A 13071-nucleotide genomic window follows, 5' to 3' on the forward strand; every position below is an offset into this window, starting at 1 on the left:
CTCTGTCTCTGTCTCGGTCTCTGTCTCTGTCTCTGTCTCTGTCTCGGTCTCTTCTCCGTCTCCGTCTCCGTCTCCGTCTCGGTCTCTGTCTCTGTCTCTGTCTCTGTCTCTGTCTCTGTCTCTGTCTCTGTCTCTGTCTCTGTCTCCTTCTCCTTCTCCTTCTCGGTCTCTGTCTCTGTCTGTCTCTGTCTCTGTCTCTGTCTCGGTCTCTGTCTCTCTCGTCTCCGTCTCTGTCTCTGTCTCGGTCTCGGTCTCTGTCTCGGTCTCTCCTCTCTCTGTCTCTGTCTCTGTCTCTGTCTCTGTCTCTGTCTCTGTCTCTGTCTCTGTCTCGGTCTCCTTCTCCTTCTCTCTCTGTCTCTGTCTCTGTCTCGGTCTCTGTCTCTGTCTCGTCTCTTCTCCTTCTCCTTCTCGGTCTCTGTCTCTGTCTCTGTCTCTGTCTCTGTCTCGGTCTCTGTCTCTGTCTCGGTCTCTTCTCCGTCTCTCTCCGTCTCCGTCTCTCGGTCTCTGTCTCTGTCTCTGTCTCTGTCTCGGTCTCTGTCTCTGTCTCTGTCTCTGTCTCTGTCTCTGTCTCTGTCTCTGTCTCTGTCTCTGTCTCTGTCTCTGTCTCGGTCTCTGTCTCTGTCTCGGTCTCTGTCTTCTCGTCTCTGTCTCTGTCTCTGTCTCTTTCTCTGTCTCTGTCTCGGTCTCGGTCTCCTCTCTCTCGGTCTCGGTCTCGGTCTCTTCTCGGTCTCTGTCTCTGTCTCGGTCTCGGTCTCTGTCTCTGACTCTCTGTCTCTGTCTCTGTCTCTGTCTCTGTCTCGGTCTCTGTCTCGGTCTCTGTCTCTCTCTGTCTCTCTGTCTCTGTCTCTGTCTCTGTCTCTGTCTCTCTGTCTCTGTCTCTGTCTCTGTCTCTCCTTCTCCTCTCCTCGGTCTCTCTCGGTCTCTGTCTCTGTCTCTGTCTCTGTCTCCTTCTCCGTCTCCGTCTCGGTCTCTGTCTCTGTCTCTGTCTCTGTCTCTGTCTCGGTCTCTGTCTCTGTCTCTGTCTCTGTCTCTGTCTCTCTCTGTCTCTGTCTCTGTCTCTGTCTCTGTCTCGGTCTCTGTCTCTCGGTCTCTGTCTCTGTCTCTGTCTCGGTCTCTGTCTCTGTCTCGGTCTCTGGTCTCTGTCTCTGTCTCTGTCTCTGTCTCGGTCTCTGTCTATTCTCGGTCTCTGTCTCTGTCTCCGTCTCCGTCTCGGTCTCGGTCTCCTCTGTCTCTGTCTCTGTCTCTGTCTCTGTCTCTGTCTCTGTCTCTGTCTCTGTCTCTGTCTCGGTCTCTGTCTCTGTCTCTGTCTCTGTCTCTGTCTCTGTCTCTGTCTCGGTCTCTGTCTCTGTCTCGGTCTCCTTCTCCTTCTCGTCTCTGTCTCGGTCTCTGTCTCTTTCTCTGTCTCTGTCTCTGTCTCTGTCTCTGTCTCCGTCTCCTTCTCGGTCTCGGTCTCCTTCTCGGTCTCTGTCTCTGTCTCGGTCTCGGTCTCGGTCTCTGACTCTGACTCTGTCTCTGGTCTCTGTCTCTGTCTCTGTCTCGGTCTCTGTCTCTGTCTCTGTCTCTGTCTCTGTCTCTGTCTCTGTCTCTCTCGTCTCTGTCTCTGTCTCTGTCTCTGTCTCGGTCTCCTTCTCTCCTTCTCGGTCTCTGTCTCTTCTCCTTCTCGGTCTCTGTCTCTGTCTCTGTCTCGGTCTCGGTCTCCTTCTCCGTCTCAGTCTCCTTCTCGGTCTCTGTCTCGGTCTCGGTCTCTGTCTCTGACTCTGTCTCTCTCTCTGTCTCTGTCTCTGTCTCTGTCTCTGTCTCTGTCTCGGTCTCTGTCTCTGTCTCTGTCTCTGTCTCTCTTCTCCTTCTCTGTCTCTGTCTCCTTCTCCTTCTCGTCTCTCTCTGTCTCTGTCTCTGTCTCTGTCTCGGTCTCGGTCTCCTTCTCCGTCTCGGTCTCGGTCTCCTTCTCGGTCTCGTCTCTGTCTCTGTCTCTGTCTCGGTCTCCTTCTCTTTCTCGGTCTCTGTCTCTGTCTCGGTCTCTGTCTCTGTCTCTGTCTCTGTCTCTGTCTCGGTCTCTTCTCTGTCTCGGTCTCCTTCTCCGTCTCGGTCTCTGTCTCCTTCTCTGTCTCTGTCTCTGTCTCGGTCTCCTTCTCCTTCTCTGTCTCGGTCTCCTTCTCGGTCTCTGTCTCTGTCTCGGTCTCCTTCTCCTTCTCTTCTCTGTCTCTGTCTCTGTCTCGGTCTCTGTCTCTGTCTCTGTCTCTGTCTCTGTCTCGGTCTCCTTCTCCGTCTCCGTCTCCGTCTCGGTCTCTGTCTCTGTCTCGGTCTCTGTCTCTGTCTCTGTCTCTGTCTCTGTCTCGGTCTCCTTCTCCTTCTCGGTCTCTGTCTCTGTCTCGGTCTCTGTCTCTGTCTCAGTCTGCTTCTCTGTCTCGGTCTCCTTCTCGGTCTCTGTCTCTGTCTCTGTCTCTGTCTCTCTCTGTCTCTGTCTCTGACTCTGTCTCGGTCTCTGTCTCTGTCTCTGTCTCGGTCTCTGTCTCTGTCTCTGTCTCTTCTTGGTCTCTGTCTCTGTCTCGGTCTCTGTCTCCGTCTCCGTCTCGGTCTCTGTCTCTGTCTCTGTCTCTGTCTCGGTCTCTGTCTCTGTCTCTGTCTCTGTCTCTGGTCTCCTTCTCCTTCTTGGTCTCTGTCTCTGTCTCTGTCTCTGTCTCCTTCTCCGTCTCGTCTCGGTCTCGGTCTCGGTCTCCTTCTCGGTCTCTGTCTCTGTCTCGGTCTCGGTCTCTGACTCTGACTCTGTCTCGGTCTCTGTCTCTGTCTCTGTCTCGGTCTCTCTCAGTCTCTGTCTCGGTCTCTGTCTCGGTCTCGTCTCTGTCTCTGTCTCTGTCTCTGTCTCTGTCTCGGTCTCTGTCTCGGTCTCTGTCTCTGTCTCTGTCTCTTCTCCTTCTCGGTCTCTGTCTCCTTCTCCTTCTCGGTCTCTGTCTCTGTCTCTGTCTCTGTCTCGGTCTCGTCTCCTTCTCGGTCTCAGTCTCTTCTCGGTCTCTGTCTCTCTCGGTCTCTGACTCTGTCTCTCTCTGTCTCGGTCTCGTCTCTTCTCCGTCTCGGTCTCTGTCTCGGTCTCCTTCTCTGTCTCTGTCTCTGTCTCGTCTCGGTCTCTGTCTCTGACTCTGTCTCGGTCTCTGTCTCTGTCTCTGTCTCTGTCTCGTCTCTGTCTCTGTCTCGGTCTCTGTCTCGGTCTCTGTCTCTGTCTCTGTCTCGGTCTCGGTCTCTGTCTCGGTCTCTGTCTCTGTCTCTGTCTCCTTCTCCTTCTCGGTCTCGGTCTCCTTCTCCTTCTCGTCTCTGTCTCTGTCTCTGTCTCGGTCTCGGTCTCCTTCTCTGTCTCTGTCTCTGTCTCTGTCTCTGTCTCTGTCTCTGTCTCTGACTCTGACTCTGTCTCTCTCTGTCTCGGTCTCGGTCTCTGTCTCGGTCTCTGTCTCTGTCTCTGTCTCTGTCTCTGTCTCTGTCTCTGTCTGTCTCGGTCTCTGTCTCTGTCTCTGTCTCGGTCTCGGTCTCTCTCTGTCTCTGTCTCTGTCTCTGTCTCTGTCTCGGTCTCTTCTCCTCTCTCTCGGTCTCTGTCTCTGTCTCTGTCTCTGTCTCTGTCTCTGTCTCTGTCTCTGTCTCGGTCTCTGTCTCTGTCTCTCTCGGTCTCTGTCTCTGTCTCTCTCTGTCTCTGTCTCTGTCTCTGTCTCTGTCTCTGTCTCTGTCTCTGTCTCTGTCTCTGTCTCTGTCTCCGTCTCTCTCTGTCTCGGTCTCTGTCTCTGTCTCTGTCTCTGTCTCTGTCTCTGTCTCGGTCTCTGTCTCTGTCTCTGTCTCTGTCTCGGTCTCCTTCTCCTTCTCTCGGTCTCTGTCTCTGTCTCGGTCTCTGTCTCTGTCTCTGTCTCTGTCTCTGTCTCTGTCTCTGTCTCTGTCTCTGTCTCTGTCTCTGTCTCTGTCTCGGTCTCTGTCTCTGTCTCTGTCTCTTTCTCTGTCTCTGTCTCTGTCTCGGTCTCCTGTCTCGGTCTCGGTCTCGGTCTCTGTCTCTGTCTCTGTCTCTGTCTCTTCTCGGTCTCTGTCTCTGTCTCTGTCTCGGTCTCGGTCTCTGTCTCTGTCTCTGTCTCTGTCTCTGTCTCTGTCTCTGTCTCTGTCTCGGTCTCTGTCTCTGTCTCCTCTCTGTCTCTGTCTCTGTCTCGGTCTCTGTCTCTGTCTCTGTCTCTGTCTCTGTCTCGGTCTCTTCTCTGTCTCGGTCTCTGTCTCTGTCTCCTTCTCGGTCTCTGTCTCTGTCTCTGTCTCTGTCTCGGTCTCTGTCTCTGTCTCGGTCTCCTTCTCTGTCTCTGTCTCGTCTCCTCTGTCTGACTCTGTCTCTCTCTCTGTCTCTGTCTCGGTCTCTCTCGGTCTCGGTCTCTGTCTCTGTCTCGGTCTCTGTCTCTGTCTCTCTGTCTCTGTCTCTGTCTCTGTCTCTTCTCTGTCTCGGTCTCTGTCTCTGTCTCTGTCTCGGTCTCCTTCTCCGTCTCGGTCTCTGTCTCTTCTCTCTTCGTCTCTGTCTCTGTCTCGGTCTCTGTCTCTCGGTCTCTGTCTCTGTCTCTGTCTCGGTCTCTGTCTCTGTCTCTCTCGTCTCTGTCTCTGTCTCTCCTTCTCCTTCTCCGTCTCTGTCTCTGTCTCGGTCTCCTTCTCGGTCTCTGTCTCTGTCTCGGTCTCTCTGTCTCGGTCTCTGTCTCTGTCTCTGTCTCTGTCTCGGTCTCCTTCTCCTTCTCGGTCTCTGTCTCTGTCTCGTCTCTGTCTCTGTCTCGGTCTCGGTCTCCTTCTCCGTCTCGTCTCGGTCTCCTTCTCGGTCTCTGTCTCTGTCTCTGTCTCGGTCTCCTTCTCTGTCTCTGTCTCTGTCTCTCTGTCTCTGTCTCTGTCTCGGTCTCTGTCTCGGTCTCTGTCTCTGTCTCGGTCTCTGTCTCCGTCTCGGTCTCTGTCTCTGTCTCCTTCTCGTCTCTGTCTCTGTCTCGTCTCTGTCTCCGTCTCTGTCTCTGTCTCTGTCTCGGTCTCTGTCTCGGTCTCTTCTCCTTCTCCTTCTCGGTCTCTGTCTCTGTCTCTGTCTCTGTCTCTGTCTCTGTCTCTGTCTCTGTCTCTGTCTCTGTCTCGGTCTCCTTCTCTGTCTCTGTCTCTCTCTGTCTCTGTCTCTGTCTCTGTCTCTGTCTCTGTCTCTGTCTCTGTCTCTGTCTCTGTCTCTGTCTCTTCTCTGTCTCGGTCTCTGTCTCTGTCTCGGTCTCTGTCTCTGTCTCTGTCTCAGTCTGCTTCTCCGTCTCTGTCTCCTGTCTCGGTCTCTGTCTCTGTCTCTGTCTCGTCTCTGTCTCTGTCTCTTCTGTCTTCTCTGTCTCTGTCTCTGTCTCTGTCTCTGTCTCGGTCTCTGTCTCCTTCTCTGTCTCTGTCTCTGTCTCGGTCTCCTTCTCGGTCTCTGTCTCTGTCTCTGTCTCTGTCTCTGTCTCTGTCTCTGTCCGGTCTCCTTCTCCTTGTCTCTGTCTCGGTCTCTGTCTCTGTCTCTTTCTCTGTCTCTGTCTCTGTCTCGGTCTCCTTCTCCGTCTCGGTCTCTGTCTCGGTCTCTCTTCTCGGTCTCTGTCTCTGTCTCGGTCTCTGTCTCTGTCTCTGTCTCTGTCTCTGTCTCTGTCTCTCTCTTCTCCGTCTCTGTCTCGGTCTGTCTCTGTCTCGGTCTCTGTCTCTGTCTCTCTCTGTCTCTGTCTCTGTCTCTGTCTCTGTCTCTGTCTCTGTCTCTGTCTCTGTCTCTGTCTCTGTCTCTTCTCGGTCTCTGTCTCTGTCTCTGTCTCTGTCTCTGTCTCTGTCTCTGTCTCTGTCTCTGTCTCTGTCTCTGTCTCGGTCTCCTTCTCCTTCTCGGTCTCTGTCTCTGTCTCTGTCTCTGTCTCTGTCTGTCTCGGTCTCTGTCTCTGTCTCGGTCTCCTTCTCCGTCTCTGTCTCCGTCTCGGTCTCTGTCTCTGTCTCTCTCCTTCTCTGTCTCTGTCTCTCTCTCTCTGTCTCTGTCTCTGTCTCTGTCTCTGTCTCCTCTGTCTCTGTCTCGGTCTCTGTCTCTGTCTCGGTCTCCTTCTCCTTCTCGGTCTCGGTCTCCTTCTCTGTCTCTGTCTCTGTCTCTGTCTCTGTCTCGGTCTCTGGTCTCTGTCTCTGTCTCTGTCTCTGTCTCCTTCTCGGTCTCTGTCTCTGTCTCTGTCTCTGTCTCTGTCTCTGTCTCTGTCTCTGTCTCCTCTGTCTCTGTCTCTGTCTCTCTGTCTCTGTCTCGGTCTCCTTCTCTGTCTCCGTCTCGGTCTCCGTCTCCGTCTCTCTCTGTCTCTGTCTCTGTCTCTGTCTCTGTCTCTGTCTCTGTCTCTGTCTCTGTCTCTGTCTCCTTCTCGTCTCTGTCTCCTGTCTCCTTCTCGGTCTCTGTCTCTGTCTCTGTCTCTGTCTCGTCTCTGTCTCCTTCTCCGTCTCTGTCTCTGTCTCTGTCTCTGTCTCTGTCTCTGTCTCTGTCTCGTCTCTGGTCTCTGTCTCGGTCTCTGTCTCTGTCTCTGTCTCGGTCTCGGTCTCTGTCTCTGTCTCTGTCTCTGTCTCTGTCTCTGTCTCTGTCTCTGTCTCTGTCTCTGTCTCTGTCTCGGTCTCTGTCTCTGTCTCTGTCTCTGTCTCTGTCTCGGTCTCTGTCTCTGTCTCTGTCTCTGTCTCTGTCTCTCTCGTCTCGGTCTCTGTCTCTGTCTCTGTCTCTGTCTCTGTCTCTGTCTCTCGGTCTCTGTCTCTGTCTCGGTCTCTGTCTCTGTCTCTGTCTCTGTCTCTGTCTCGGTCTCCTTCTCCTTCTCGGTCTCTGTCTCTCTGTCTCTGTCTCTGTCTCTGTCTCTGTCTCGGTCTCTCTCTGTCTCTGTCTCTGTCTCGGTCTCCTTCTCTGTCTCTGTCTCTGTCTCTGTCTCTGTCTCTGTCTCTGTCTCTGTCTCTGTCTGTCTCTGTCTCTGTCTCTGTCTCTGTCTCTGTCTCTGTCTCTGTCTCTGTCTCTGTCTCTGTCTCTGTCTCTGTCTCTGTCTCTGTCTCTGTCTCTGTCTCTGTCTCTGTCTCTCCGTCTCGGTCTCTGTCTCTGTCTCTGTCTCTTCTCTTCTCCTTCTCTGTCTCTGTCTCGGTCTCTCCGTCTCTTCTCCTTCTCGGTCTCTGTCTCTGTCTCTGTCTCTGTCTCTGTCTCTGTCTCTGTCTCTGTCTCTGTCTCGTCTCCGTCTCGGTCTCTTCTCTGTCTCTGTCTCTGTCTCTGTCTCTGTCTCTGTCTCTGTCTCTGTCTCTGTCTCTGTCTCTGTCTCGGTCTCTGTCTCTGTCTCGTCTCTCTGTCTCTGTCTCGGTCTCTGTCTCTGTCTCTGTCTCGGTCTCCTTCTCCGTCTCGGTCTCCTCGGTCTCTGTCTCTGTCTCTGGTCTCTGTCTCTGTCTCTGTCTCTGTCTCTGTCTCTGTCTCCTTCTCTGTCTCGGTCTCTGTCTCTGTCTCTGTCTCGGTCTCTGGTCTCCTTCTCTCTCTGTCTCTGTCTCTGTCTCGGTCTCTGTCTCTGTCTCGGTCTCTGTCTCTGTCTCTGTCTCTGTCTCTGTCTCTGTCTCTTCTCCGTCTCGGTCTCTGTCTTCTGTCTCTGTCTCTGTCTCTGTCTCTGTCTCTGTCTCTGTCTCTGTCTCTGTCTCTGTCTCTGTCTCCGTCTCCGTCTCTGTCTCTGTCTCTGTCTCTTCTCCTTCTCGGTCTCTGTCTCTGTCTCGGTCTCTGTCTCTGTCTCTGTCTCTGTCTCTGTTCTCTCTCTGTCTCTGTCTCGGTCTCTGTCTCTGACTCTGTCTCTGTCTCGGTCTCCTGTCTCTCGTCTCGGTCTCTGTCTCTGTCTCTGTCTCTGTCTCGGTCTCTGTCTCTGTCTCTGTCTCGGTCTCCTTCTCCCTCTCGGTCTCTGTCTCTGTCTCTGTCTCTGTCTCTGTCTCGGTCTCTGTCTCCTTCTCCGTCTCGGTCTCCTTCTCTGTCTCTGTCTCTGTCTCTGTCTCTGTCTCTGTCTCGGTCTCTGACTCTGTCTCTGACTCTGTCTCGGTCTCTGTCTCTGTCTCTGTCTCTGTCTCTGTCTCGGTCTCGGTCTCTGTCTCTGTCTCGGTCTCCTCTGTCTCTTCTCGGTCTCTGTCTCTGTCTCTGTCTCTGTCTCTGTCTCTGTCTCGGTCTCTGTCTCGGTCTCGGTCTCCTTCTCTGTCTCTGTCTCGGTCTCGGTCTCGGTCTCTGTCTCTGTCTCTGTCTCTGTCTCTGTCTCTGTCTCGGTCTCCTTCTCCTTCTCGGTCTCTGTCTCGGTCTCTGTCTCTGTCTCTGTCTCGGTCTCTGTCTCTGTCTCTGTCTCGGTCTCTGTCTCTCTCGTCTCTTCTCCGGTCTCTGTCTCGGTCTCTGTCTCTGTCTCGGTCTCTGTCTCTGTCTCGGTCTCTGTCTCTGTCTCGGTCTCTGTCTCTGTCTCTGTCTCTTCTCCTTCTCGGTCTCGGTCTCCTTCTCCTTCTCGGTCTCTGTCTCTGTCTCTGTCTCTGTCTCTGTCTCTGTCTCTCGTCTCCTTCTCCGTCTCCGTCTCCTCGGTCTCCTTCTCGGTCTCTGTCTCTGTCTCGGTCTCTGTCTCTGACTCTGTCTCGTCTCTGTCTCTGTCTCGTCTCCTTCTCTGTCTCCGTCTCCGTCTCTCTCTGTCTCTGTCTCGGTCTCCTTCTCCGTCTCCGTCTCTGTCTCTGTCTCTGTCTCTGTCTCGGTCTCTGTCTCTGTCTCGGTCTCTGTCTCTGTCTCGTCTCTGTCTCTGTCTCTGTCTCTGTCTCCTTCTCTGTCTCGGTCTCCAGTCTCCTTCTCGTCTCTGTCTCTGTCTCTGTCTCGGTCTCGGTCTCTGTCTCCTTCTCTCTCGGTCTCGGTCTCCTTCTCGGTCTCTGTCTCTGTCTCTGTCTCTGTCTCGGTCTCTGTCTCTGTCTCGGTCTCCTCTGTCTCTGTCTCTGTCTCGGTCTCTGTCTCTGTCTCGGTCTCTGTCTCTGTCTCGTCTCTCGTCTCCGTCTCCGTCTCTCTCGGTCTCTGTCTCTGTCTCTCTGTCTCTGTCTCTGTCTCTGTCTCTGTCTCGTCTCCTCCTTCTCGGTCTCTGTCTCCTTCTCTTCTCGTCTCTGTCTCTGTCTCTGTCTCTGTCTCGGTCTCGGTCTCTGTCTCTGTCTCGGTCTCGTCTCCTCCTTCTCGGTCTCTCTCGTCTCTGTCTCTCTCTGTCTCTGTCTCGGTCTCTGTCTCTGTCTCTGTCTCGGTCTCTCTCTCTCTGTCTCTGTCTCTGTCTCTGTCTCTGTCTCGGTCTCTGTCTCTGTCTCTGTCTCTGTCTCTCTCTCTGTCTCGGTCTCTGTCTCTGTCTCTGTCTCTGTCTCTGTCTCGGTCTCCTTCTCCGTCTCCGTCTCCGTCTCGGTCTCCTTCTCCGTCTCCGTCTCCGTCTCCGTCTCGGTTTCTGTCTCTGTCTCTGTCTCTGTCTCTGTCTCTGTCTCTGTCTCTGTCTCTGTCTCTGTCTCGGTCTCCTTCTCGGTCTCCTTCTCCTTCTCGGTCTCTGTCTCTGTCTCTGTCTCTGTCTCTGTCTCGGTCTCCTTCTCTGTCTCGGTCTCGGTCTCTTCTCGGTCTCTGTCTCTGTCTCTGTCTCGGTCTCTGACTCTGTCTCTGTCTCGGTCTCTGTCTCTGTCTCTGTCTCTGTCTCTGTCTCTGTCTCTGTCTCGGTCTCTGTCTCTGTCTCTGTCTCTGTCTCTGTCTCGTCTCTGTCTCTGTCTCTGTCTCCGTCTCCGTCTCCGTCTCTGTCTCTGTCTCCTCCTTCTCCTTCTCCTTCTCGTCTCTATCTCTGTCTCGGTCTCCTTCTCCGTCTCGGTCTCTTCTCGGTCTCTGTCTCTGTCTCTGTCTCTGTCTCGGTCTCGGTCTCTGTCTCTGTCTCTGTCTCTGTCTCCTTCTCCGTCTCCGTCTCGGTCTCCTTCTCCGTCTCGGTCTCGGTCTCTGTCTCTGTCTCTGTCTCTGTCTCTGTCTCTGTCTCTGTCTCTGTCTCTGTCTCGGTCTCTGTCTCTGTCTCTCGTCTCCGTCTCTCGGTCTCTGTCTCTGTCTCTGTCTCGTCTCCTTCTCCGTCTCGGTCTCGGTCTCCTTCTCGGTCTCTGTCTCTGTCTCTGTCTCGGTCTCCTTCTCCGTCTCCGTCTCCGTCTCCATCTCCGTCTAGGTCTCTTCTCCGTCTCGGTCTCTGTCTCTGTCTCTGTCTCGGTCTCTCTGTCTCGGTCTCTGTCTCTGTCTCTGTCTCGGTCTCCTTCTCCTTCTCGGTCTCTGTCTCTGTCTCTGTCTCTGTCTCTGTCTCGTCTCCTTCTCCGTCTCGGTCTCCTTCTTCTCTGTCTCTGTCTCTGTCTCTGTCTCTGTCTCTGTCTCTGTCTCTGTCTCCGTCTCCGTCTCCGTCTCCGTCTCTGTCTCTGTCTCAGTCTCCTTCTCCTTCTCGGTCTCTGTCTCTGTCTCGGCCTCGGTCTCCTTCTCGGTCTCGGTCTCGGTCTCCTTCTCGGTCTCTGTCTCTGTCTCGGTCTCGGTCTCTGACTCTGTCTCTGTCTCGGCCTCCTTCTCCATCTCCGTCTCGGTCTCTGTCTCTGTCTCTGTCTCTGTCTCGGTCTCTGTCTCTGTCTCTGTCTCTGTCTCTTTCTCTGTCTCTGTCTCTGTCTCTGTCTCTCTCGGTCTCCTTCTCCGTCTCGGTCTCCTTCTCGGTCTCTGTCTCTGTCTCGTCTCGGTCTCGGTCTCTGTCTCTGTCTCTGTCTCTGACTCTGTCTCGGTCTCTGTCTCTGTCTCTGTCTCTGTCTCTGTCTCGGTCTCTGTCTCTGTCTCTGTCTCGGTCTCCTTCTCGGTCTCCTTCTCGGTCTCTGTCTCTCGGTCTCGGTCTCGGTCTCTCTGTCTCGTCTCTCCTTCTCTGTCTCGGTCTCGTCTCTGTCTCTCTCTGTCTCTGTCTCTGTCTCTGTCTCTGTCTCTGTCTCGTCTCCTTCTCCTTCTCGGTCTCTGTCTCTGTCTCTGTCTCGGTCTCTCCTTCTCTGTCTCGGTCTCGGTCTCGGTCTCTGTCTCTGTCTCTGTCTCTCTGTCTCTGTCTCGTCTCCTTCTGTCTCTGTCTCTGTCTCTGTCTCTGTCTCGGTCTCCTTCTCTGTCTCGGTCTCGGTCTCGGTCTCTGTCTCTGTCTCTGTCTCTGTCTCTGTCTCGGTCTCCTTCTCTTCTCGGTCTCTGTCTCTGTCTCGTCTCGGTCTCGGTCTCGGTCTCTGTCTCTGTCTCTGTCTCCTTCTCCGTCTCTCTCGGTCTCGGTCTCTGTCTCTGTCTCTGTCTCTGTCTCTGTCTCGGTCTCCTTCTCCTTCTCGGTCTCTGTCTCTGTCTCTGTCTCTGTCTCGGTCTCCTCCTCTCCGTCTCCGTCTCTCGGTCTCTGTCTCTGTCTCTGTCTCTGTCTCGGTCTCTGTCTCTGTCTCTGTCTCCTTCTCCGTCTCCGTCTCCGTCTCCTTCTCCGTCTCGGTCTCGGTCTCTGTCTCGGTCTCCTTCTCGTCTCTGTCTCTGTCTCTGTCTCCTTCTCCGTCTCCGTCTCCGTCTCGGTCTCTGTCTCTGTCTCGGTCTCTGTCTCTGTCTCGGTCTCTGTCTCGGTCTCCTTCTCTGTCTCGGGCTCGGTTTCCTTCTCGGTCTCTGTCTCTGTCTCTGTCTCTGTCTCTGTCTCGGTCTCCGTCTCCGTCTCCGTCTCCCGTCTCCGTCTCGGTCTCGGTCTCTGTCTCGGTCTCCTTCTCGGTCTCTGTCTCTGTCTCTGTCTCGTCTCCTTCTCCGTCTCCGTCTCCGTCTGTCTCTGTCTCTGTCTCTGTCTCCGTCTCCTCTCCGTCTCCGTCTCCGTCTCCTCTGTCTCTGTCTCGGTCTCTGTCTCTGTCTCTGTCTCTGTCTCTGTCTCGGTCTCCGTCTCCGTCTCCGTCTCTGTCTCTGTCTCTGTCTTCTCGGTCTCTGTCTCTCTCTGTCTCGGTCTCCTTCTCGGTCTCTGTCTCTGTCTCTGTCTCTGTCTCGGTCTCCTTCTCCGTCTCCGTCTCCGTCTCTGTCTCGGTCTCCTTCTCGGTCTCTGTCTCTGTCTCGGTCTCCTTCTCCGTCTCCGTCTCCGTCTCCTGTCTCGTCTCTGTCTCTGTCTCTGTCTCTGTCTCTGTCTCGGTCTCGGTCTCTGTCTCGTCTCGGTCTCCTTCTCTCGGTCTGTCTCTGTCTCTGTCTCTGTCTCGGTCTCCGTCTCCGGTCTCTGTCTCTGTCTCGGTCTCCTTCTCCGTCTCGGTCTCGGTCTCTGTCTCGGTCTCCTTCTCTGTCTCTGTCTCTGTCTCTGTCTCTGTCTCCGTCTCCTTCTCCGTCTCGGTCTCGGTCTCCTTCTCGGTCTCTGTCTCTGTCTCGGTCTCCTTCTCGGTCTCGGTCTCTGTCTCTGTCTCTGGTCTCGGTCTCCTTCTCGGTCTCGGTCTCGGTCTCGGTCTCGGTCTCCTTCTCGGTCTCGGTCTCTGTCTCTCTCTGTCTCTGTCTCTCTCTGTCTCTGTCTCTGTCTCTGACTCTGTCTCTGTCTCTGTCTCTGTCTCTGTCTCTGTCTGTCTCCGTCTCCGTCTCGGTCTCCTTCTCCGTCTCCGTCTCCGTCTCCGTCTCCGTCTCCGTCTCTGTCTCTGTCTCTGTCTCTGTCTCTGTCTCTGTCTCGGTCTCGGTCTCCTTCTCGGTCTCGGTCTCGGTCTCCTTCTCGGTCTCGGTCTCTGTCTCTGTCTCGGTCTCGGTCTCCTTCTCGGTCTCGGTCTCGGTCTCGGTCTCCTTCTCGGTCTCTGTCTCGGTCTCTGTCTCTGGTCTCTGTCTCGGTCTCTGTCTCTGGTCTTGGTCTCGGTCTCTGTCTTGGTCTCTGTCTCTGTCTCGGTCTCGGTCTCTTCTCTTGGTCTCTGTCTCGGTCTCTGTCTCTGTCTGGGTCTCCTTCTCCTTGTCTCCGTCTTGGTCTCGGTCTCTGTCTCTGTCTTGGTCTCTGTCTTGTCTCTCTGTCTTGGTCTCTGTCTCTGTCTTGGTCTCTGTCTCTGTCTCTGTCTCTGTCTTGGTCTCGATCTGGGTCTATGTCTCGGTCTTCT

This window comes from Oncorhynchus tshawytscha, linkage group LG32, assembly GCF_018296145.1.
Source record: "Oncorhynchus tshawytscha isolate Ot180627B linkage group LG32, Otsh_v2.0, whole genome shotgun sequence".
Classification (NCBI taxonomy): domain Eukaryota; kingdom Metazoa; phylum Chordata; class Actinopteri; order Salmoniformes; family Salmonidae; genus Oncorhynchus; species Oncorhynchus tshawytscha.